This window comes from Microcaecilia unicolor, chromosome 2 (assembly GCF_901765095.1).
Source record: "Microcaecilia unicolor chromosome 2, aMicUni1.1, whole genome shotgun sequence".
Lineage (NCBI taxonomy): Eukaryota > Metazoa > Chordata > Amphibia > Gymnophiona > Siphonopidae > Microcaecilia > Microcaecilia unicolor.
Window position 1 is genome coordinate 10185690 of NC_044032.1, and position 9454 is coordinate 10195143.

Genomic DNA, 9454 nt, shown 5'->3' on the forward strand with positions numbered 1-9454 from the left:
CTGTCATGTTCAAAGGCAGCAGCTTAGACCAAAGTTACTGGAACTTGTATGCGTTCTTTTCACAGATCCAGTGAATGTGCCTTGCGCAGCTCTCGCCCCAAAGTTTCCCAGAAGCTAATCGTCCACAGGTTGAATCATCCCCTGATTCTTGTACATTAAAAACCCTGTAGACAAAATTGAAGCAACAATGGAATATAGTCAACACCACAAACTTGTAAGGACAAGAAAACCTGCATTGAATAAGGGAGAGAGCATGGTGAGAGAACTAAGATCTCTTCTTCTGACCTGACCTGACCTGCACGCTGGTGCTGGGATTAAACATGTCCTTCCCTGGACAGTGACCATCTCACTCAGTCCAGAAGATATTCCCGTTTATAGTAAATCTGATCAGGGGCCAATTATGTCATACTGGTGGAGGACTAGCCTAGTGGTTAGAGCATCCGCCTGTGACCCTGTTGATTCCCAGTGAAGCTCCTTGTAACTCGGAAGAGTCACTTAACCCTCCATTGCCTTAGGTACAAAGTAAGTACCTGTATATAACATGTAAACCACTTTGATTGTAACCACAGAAAGGTAGTAAAGTATATCAAGTCCTATAAATAAGATTCCATGTACAATCTCAAAGAATAGCAACATTCCGGAATCCCAAGGAGTGGAGGAGTAGCCTAGTGGTTAGTGCAGCGGACTTTGATCCTGGGAAACTGAGTTACATTCCCACTGCAGCTCCTTGTGATTCTGGGCAAGTCATTTAACCCTCCATTGCCCCAGTACAAAATAAGTACTTGTATAGACTATGTAAACCACTTTGAATGTAGTTGCAAAAAAACCCACGAAAAGGCAGTATATCAAGTCCCATTTCCCTTTCCCTATTTGAGATTCTACATGGAATGTTGCTAGTGGAGGAGTAGCCTAGGGGTTAGTGCAGGTGACTTTGATCCTGGGGAACTGGGTTCAATTCCCACTGCAGATCCTTGTGACTCTGGGCCAGTCACTTAATCCTCCATTGCTCCAGGTACAACCTGTATATACTATGTAAACCGCTTTGAATGTAGTTGCAAAAACCACAGATAGGCTGTATATCAAGTCCCATTAACAAGATTTCATGCACAATCTCAGAGTAGCAACATTCCATGTAGAACCCCAAAGATTCTGTAATCCCAAAGAGTAAGGAGTGGAGAAGTAGCCTAGTGGTTAGTGCAGCAGACTTTGATCCTGGGGAACTGGGTTAAATTCCCACTGCAGCTCCTTGTGACTCTGGGCAAGTCACTTAACCCTCCATTGCCCCTGGTACAAAATAAGTACCTATATATAACATGTAAACCGCTTTGATTGTAACCCACAGAAAGGCAATATATGAAGTCCCATCCCCTTTCCCTTTCGTACTAGAGTTAAAGTGACTGTGGATTTAGCAGACCAAAATTCATCAGAGTTGGATGATCTTTCCAAATTAGTGCAAATAAGTTAACAGGGGTCTCTCCAGCTGATATTCAACGTATTTTTAAAAAAAACGCTGTTGCCAGTTAAATTAACCCTGTATATTCAGTGCAGGACCACTTGCAGGCTCCTGCATGAAATATCTGGGGCTAACTCTAAAAACCAGTGGCTGCCAGAGCTTATACGGGTTCCAGCCAATATTAAGCTAGGGCCTGTATATGACAATTATGTGGCCCCCAGCTGAATCTTGGCCAGGACCTGCATAACTTTTACAGTGTTCCCGGCATCTTTCATCCCCCTCCTACCCACCCTAGAATGTCACTGTATCCAGTCCCCATCCCCCCCAAACCAAGAAATACCCAATACCACCTTCTAGATAGGGCCCCCTCAGTCCTACCTAACATTCCTGGTGATCTACTGGGGGCATGAGTGAACCCCACTGGCTCCTGCCCCTTGAGGCTGTCTCATCAAAATGGCTTCTGTGACCTTTCGTGACAGCCTTGTGCTATTTGGTAATACTTCAAGGCTGCTACTAGAGGTTGAGGTAGCCATTTTGATGTGGCAGCCACTAGGGGCAGGAGTAGGGTTTACCTCTGCCCCCAACTGGGCAACCAGGGATGTTAGATAGGTCCAGGGGGGGCCTATTGTAATGGCAGAGCAGGGGGAGTTGGGTGCAGAGTATTGCTTGGTCGGGGGGGGGGGGGATCAGAAGTTCCAAGGGAGGGGGGAAAAGGAGGAACGGAAGGGCTGCAAAAAATTTTGAAAGTTATACGGGTGTCGTCTGACATTCAGTGCCTACACCCGCATAGCTCAAAAGAAGTCCTATATTCACCCGCTGAGCTGTGTGAGTGCTGTCACTGAATATTAACAGCACCCACCTAACTGCCAGCTGATCCCCAACCTCACCCTCTGTACCGCCTCTGACATGCCCACTTTTTTAATGGCCACTCATGTGCAATTTAAGAAGGCAAGAGCCTCTCCTGCTGTCACGATAGTGACTGTTTCCTTGTCTGTGCTCACCTAACCCTCTGGTGGCAAGTACCGGTGGCTGCTATGGACTGTCACACGTTCCAGACTTCAGCCCAGTCTGGTCCGGATCTTCCAGGCTGCCAGACTTGCTTTTCCTGTTTGTGCCTGAACAGCACCCGTAGCTGCCTTGTGATTCCTGCAGCTGAACATCAGCTGCTGATGGGCTTTATTAACCACCTGGAAACTTCTGTGTTTGTCTTTGCATTGTCAAAGGTGCCTGGTATGTTGGTGTGCTCTGTTGCACTTCTGGTTATTCTGTTTCTTGTCTGAAATCCTTGCCTGGTTCTAGTCTAGTCTTTGTGTAGTTAGCTTGTACTTGGTTACTTGTTTTCTAGTCTTGTTTCTTGTTTGTATTTCCTGGTCAGGTCCGTGGTTAGTCTGTGTGTAGGTTAGCTGTTAGCTTTTACTGCTAGTTCCCTTCTTAGTGGCTGCTTGGCAGCTTTCTGTTCTTGCCCTCTTGTCTGTCAGTGTTTTTCCCTAGTGGCTGCTTGGCAGTCCTTGCTGCTACCTGTCTTTGTACCCTTTTCAGTGGCTGCTTGGCAGATTTCAGTTCCCGTCCTTTAGCTTGTCCATTTCCTGCCTTGTGTGGTATTGTCTGTCTGAGTCCTACCCCAGTTTTCTGCCTTGCTTCCCATGTATATTCCTTTCCCCTCTGACCCTCAGTCCCTGTTCAGCCTAGTTGGTATCCAGTTCCTGCCCTGTCCAGTAAGTCCTGCCGGCCGTCTGCACCCAGGGGCTCAACTCCTGGGGAACAGCGGTCAAGCGCAGGTGAAGTCTAGCTGTTCCTGGTCTGCCTGTTCCAACTTGTTTGCCTCAGCTGCAACTCCAGTCCGAGGTTCCAGTCCTGTTCTGCCTTGTCTCTGGTTTGGGGGTGGCAGTGGTCCAAGGGTTCACAAACCCAGTGTTTCCGTGAGAAGCCTAACACCTGCTCACTTAAATCACTCTGAAAATTGGGCAGTAGGTACTTTTAGACCCCTGGCCAATGAACATGTCATTGTTTTTATTAGATCTAAATATCGTACTGAAGCTTGTGGAATATCACTTCTGTTCTAATAACCAATCAAATATAAGATATCTACATATGTCAATGTGATATGTTCTCTTATCGGAGGAAAAGCCTCAAGTAACCACTGGGACACTCCTTTGTTAATATGTTAATCAACTTTAGGGAGGCCCACGCACTCATCAGTGGCATAAAAACCTCCTGTATTTATTAATATAACTCTTTTGTGTAGCTCTTTAAAGTAAATGTGAAAAGAGACTTAGCTTTCCAGCCATCCAGTCGTTCGTTGAAACTCTATCAACTACCCATGGCCCAAGGTTTTGATTCCTGCTTCAGGGTACCGCAGTCTCCAACTGGTGTTTTCTTAGCTAGATCCATACTCTTAAATTAGATCATTTTCCTGTTGAAACTGGTGCTATAATTTTCATGCCTCTCATGAAAGACAGTACTAAACCTACTGATTTGTGCTCTAATTAGGCGACCCTCAGGGGGAGGAATGCTGGCTTCGGCCTAACCCCTGGTAAGCCTTTCCTCGGCTGAGAGGTGCCCAGCTCTACCACCGGCTGCCTTTCAGGTGCTATAGAGGGCTTGCAGCTCATCTGCATATCCTTTATAGCCTTCTCCGGGGTGACTCCCACCAGTTCCACTCCGATCCACTCAGGGCCTCCTCTCTAGGTGCAGCACGCCTCATTTTTCTCTTTACATTTATTTTCTCCCAGTTACTACTTATGGCTCCAGTACAATTTTTCTTCTTGGTATTGTCCCTTCCTAATCTGTTTCTCCATCTGAAACCACTGTACACTACAGGAACACAATGTCCACCCTCTGTATTCATCATCTCACCGTCTCTTTTTTTCCTCTTCCTTTTTCTCAGCTCTCAACCTTCAACATTTCCTTCCTTCCATTCATCCATCTCCTTTCTATCTGAGTACATCTCGCCTTTGTCGCTGTTGTCATACTGTAGGAGTATTTACCTGAGATCTCACCTTTGCTGGTCTTGGCCTAAACAAGCCTGAACCATTCTTATAACAATATGGATTCTACAGCCTGTGACCTGAATACATCTGTAACCGTCAGAATCCAGCTTCCTTGCAAAGGAAAATTACTGCTGAGCCTTACAAAAGGACATATTCTTTGTTGCAAAGTAGCCCAGTTATCTCCTGGGAAGAATGGAGGAGAGAGAGACACGGCTCCAGGAGTATGGCCTCGGACAGGGAGTTTGCATGCCATTGAACAAAGGCTCACTTCTTGACCATGAAGCTGGCAGGACATTATGTCACTGTCTGTGATTGGTCCACAGATATCATCTGACCCTTGGATACCAAAAGTTTATACTGAAGAAAGACAGTTGGAGGGAGAACACCAGAAGGGAGAACACCGGAGGACTTGCAAGTGAACAGAAAGCTCTGAAGACAGCAAAAGACTGTTTTTCCTAAACACTAGTGAACTGCATACCATGTAACAAACTCAAGGTTAGCTCAGCTTCCACAAGGCCCTACTGAAGACTGTGTAATCTACATTCAGAAATACAAATCTTGGACCTATTCCTGGACTCGGAGGCTCGCTGAGGTTTTCAGCTCGAGACTCTAAGGAAATCCGCTTCTCTACTATTGGGAGTCTGTGACAGATGGCAAGGTGAGATAACAGGATATATTACCTATGGTCACGGGGATAATTAGTCCTTAGTTTTGTCTGAGACAGATAGGTTTATGTCAGGACTTCTGGTCTGTGTATTCAGCTGCTAACTCTATTTTGCATAAGACGTGTGGTGTAACCTCTAATGTTAATCATTAGGATATCAGTTGTGATTGGTTGTATAATCATTCATTTAGTTAGTCCATTAGGATAATCATATTGTATTATCTATATTTGGTGAGAATCTATTTTTATAGCAAGTTATTTTGTACTTTGCTTGGCATTTTGCTGCTGAACTATTTATATATTTTTTTCTTTACCTAATAAATATAATATATTCCACTTGTGGATTTGGTCCTTTCTCCAACAGCTAGCTTGTCACTGGAATAAAGACACGAGGCCAGAATGATTGCGATTTTGTAATGTTCTGTTACCTAAGTACCTCTTGTATATAAGCTACCCTACAATACCTCTCCTACTCTTCTCCGTATTCTCTTGCACCTTCTCCTGCTCTCCGCTGGGGACATTAATCCCAATCCTGGTCCTCCACATCAGCTCTCATCCTATTTGTGCAGGTCACACCGTGATAGCTCCAATCTAATTTCTGTTCCTCTCCTCACCCTTCTTCCCTGCCTTTCTCTTGCGCTCTGTGGAATGCCCACTCTGTCTGTAACAAACTTTCCTACATCCATGACCTCTTTATCTCTCATACTCTCCATCTGCATGCCCTAACTGAAACTTGGCTTTACCCTGAAGACTCTGCTTCAGTCGCGGCCCTATGCCATGGAGGCTATCTTTTCTCCCATACTCATCGCCCAGTTGGCCGTGGAGGTGGTGTCGGGCTACTACTTTCACCCTCTTGTAGATTTCAACCTCTTCTTCCTTCAAAGTCCACTCCATCCGTCTATTTGCTCCTCTGCCTCTCCGAGTAGCAGTCATTTATCGACCCCCTGATAAGTCCCTTTCTTCTTTTCTCACTAACTTTGATGCCTGGCTTTCCTTCTTTCTTGAACCTTCATCTCCTCCCCTCATTCTTGGGGATTTTAACATTCATGCTAATGATCCCTCTGACTCTTAGGCTTCTCAATTTCTTGCTTTAACATCCTCTTTCAATCTTCAACTGTGCTCCACTGCCCCCACTCACCAGAATGGCTACTGTCTTGATCTTATCCTCTTCTCAAACTGCTCACTCTCCAGTTTCTGTGCCTCAACTCTTCCCCTCTCTGACCATCATCTGATAACTTTCACACTTAAGCACCCTCCTCCCCAGTCCTGTCCAATCTTAACCAATACATTTAGGAATCTTCAGGCTATTGACCCTTCTACTCTGTCCTCCAGTATTTCAAATCTCTTCTCTACCACTATGTTATCCAAGTCTGTCAATGAGGCTGTCTCTTCCTATAATACTATTCTCTCCTCTACTCTGGATACTCTCGCTCCTCCCATTCCCCGTTCTGTAAAACGTATCAAACCCCAACCTTGGCTGACCTCTAGAATCCGCTACCTATGTTCCTATGCCCGCTCTGCCGAACGCCTTTGGCTGAAATACCATGCCCATGCTGACTTCATACATTTCAAATTCTTGCTGACCTCCTTCCAGTCTGCTCTTTTACTTGCCAAACAGAACTATAACATCCAGTTGACAAATTATCTTGGCTCAAACCCTCTTTGGTCTCTTTGCCATGGGTATCTCACATTTTATTTACAATGACAATGTTCAGATTGCATTCCCAGGATTTACTTCCTTACCAGTATGAGATGTAGGCTTTTGATGGATGTGCTGCTTTTTGTATCTAAAATGATGGACCAAGAACGGCATAATCGAAAGGGGCGCCCAAGTTTTCCTGAGGACATCCTCACAGAACGTCCCAGCTAAGGGGCGGGGAAACTCGTATTATCGAAACAAGATGGGCGTCCATCTTTTGTTTTGATAATACGGTCAGGGATGCCCAAATCGCGAAATTTAGGTCGACCTTAGAGATGGTCGTTCCCGATTTTCGGCGATAATGGAAACTGAGGACGCCCATCTCAGAAATGACCAAATCCAAGCCCTTTGTTCATGGGAGGAGCCAGCATTCATAGTGCACTGGTCCCCCTGACATGCCAAGACTCCAACCGGGCACCCTAGGGGGCACTGCAGTGGACTTCAGAAATTGCTCCCAGGTGCATAGCTCCCTCACCTTGTGTGCTGAGCCCCCCAAAACCCACTCCCCACAACTGTACACCACTACCATAGCCCTTATGAGTGAAGGGGGGCACCTACATGTGGGTACAGTGGGTTTCTGGTGGTTTCGAAGGGCTCACATTTACCACCACAAGTGTAACAGGTAGGGGGGATGGGCATGGGTTTGCCTGCCTGACGTGCACTGTACCCACTAAAACTGCTCCAGGGACCTGCATACTGCTGTCATGGACCTGAGTATGACATCTGAGGCTGGCATAGAGGCTGGAAAAATATTTTTTAAAATTTTTTGAGGGTGGAAGGGGGTTAGTGACCACTGGGGGAGTAAGGGGAGGTCATCCCTGATTCCCTCCAGTGGTCATCTGGTCATTTAGGGCACATTTTTGTGGCTTGGTCGTAAGGAAAAAAGGACCAGGTAAAGTCGTCCAAGTGTTCGTCATGGACGCCCTTCTTTTTTTCATTATCGGTCGCGGACGCTCATGTGTTTGGCACGCCCCAGTCTCGCTTTCGCTATGCCTCCAACACGCCCCCTATGAACTTTGGTCATCCCCGTGACGGAAAGCAGTTGAGGATGCCCAAAATTGGCTTTCGATTATGCCGATTTGAGCGATCCTGTGAAAAGGACGCCCATCTTGCGATTTGTGTCGAAAGATGGGCGCCCTTCTCTTTCGAAAATAAGCCTGCAATAGTACTTATTTCTTGATCTTTTTGCTAAAATCTAACAAAGTTTATATTTGAACTAAGGATGGTTGCTACTTGTTTTGACTGAGATTTGAAAACCTTGGCATTGTAGGAGATTAAGGGTTTGAAACTTTAACTCCCACTGTAGATGCAAAACTGGCTGGCCCTTGACCAATGCTTAGCAGGGTTTAAAAAAAGGTTTGGATGGCTTCCTAAAGGAAAAGTACATAGACCATTATTAACATGGACTTGGGGAAAATCCACTTCTTATTTCTAGGATAAGCAGCATAAAACTTTATTGTACTTTTTTGGGATCTTGACAGTACTTGTGACCTGGACAGGCCACTGTTGGAAACAGGATGCTGGGCTTGATGGACCTTTGGATCCTTCTTCCATTTTCTGAAGGATTTTCTTTTAGCTCTAATAGCTTCCTTCACCTCGCTTTTTAACCATGCCAGCTGTCGTTTGGCCTTCCTTCCTCCTTTTTTTAATACATGGAATATATTTGGCCTGGGCTTCCAGGAGGGTATTTTTGAACAGCATCCACACCTGATATAAATTTTTGACCTTCACAGCTTCTTTTTTTTTTTTCACCGTTCTTCTCATTTTATCATAGTCTCCTTTTTGAAAGATAAACAGTAACGTATTGGATTTCCTGTGTGTACTTGCTCCAAAGCCGATATCAAATCTGATCATATTATGATCATTGTTATCAAGCGGCCCCAGCACCATTACCTCCTGCACCAGATTATGCACTCCACTAAGGAATAGGTCTAAAATTTTAATTCCTCTTATTGGTTCCTGTACCAGCTGCTCCAGAAAGCAGTCTTTGATTTCATCCAGGAATTTTACCTCCCTAGCATGCCCTGATGTTATATTTACCCAGTTAATTGTTAGCCTCCCTATTTCCGATAACATTTCTACATCTGTCTGTTCATCCTGACCAGGCAGACGGTAGTACACTCCTATCACTATCCTTTTCCCCTTTACACATGGAATTTTAATCCCCAGGGATTCCAAGATGTGTTTTGTTTCCTGTAGAATTTTCAATTTATTTGATTCAAGGCCCTCCTTAACATATAATGCTACCCCTCCACCAATTTGATCCACCCTATCACTACGATATAATTGGTACCCTGGTATGACAGTGTCCCACTGGTTATCCTCCTTACACCAGGTCTCAGAGATGCCTATTATATCTAATTTTTCATTTAGTGCAATATATTCTACTAGTAAAAAAAGGCCCGTTTCTGGAGCCAATGAAACGGGCGCTAGCAAGGCTTTCCTGTGGCCCCCCCCACCGAACGCACCTTGGTTGTTAGTGAGGGCATTGCGCCGCTGTGGCCGCCGTCGATGTGTGACTGTCGCCCCCCCACCCAACGCGCCTTCGTCGTCAGTGGGTGGCCCATTGCGGTGCCCTGGCCGTCGTCGATGTGAGTGAATTGCTCCGCCTCCGCCCTCAACATCATAACGTTTGATGCGAGGGCGGG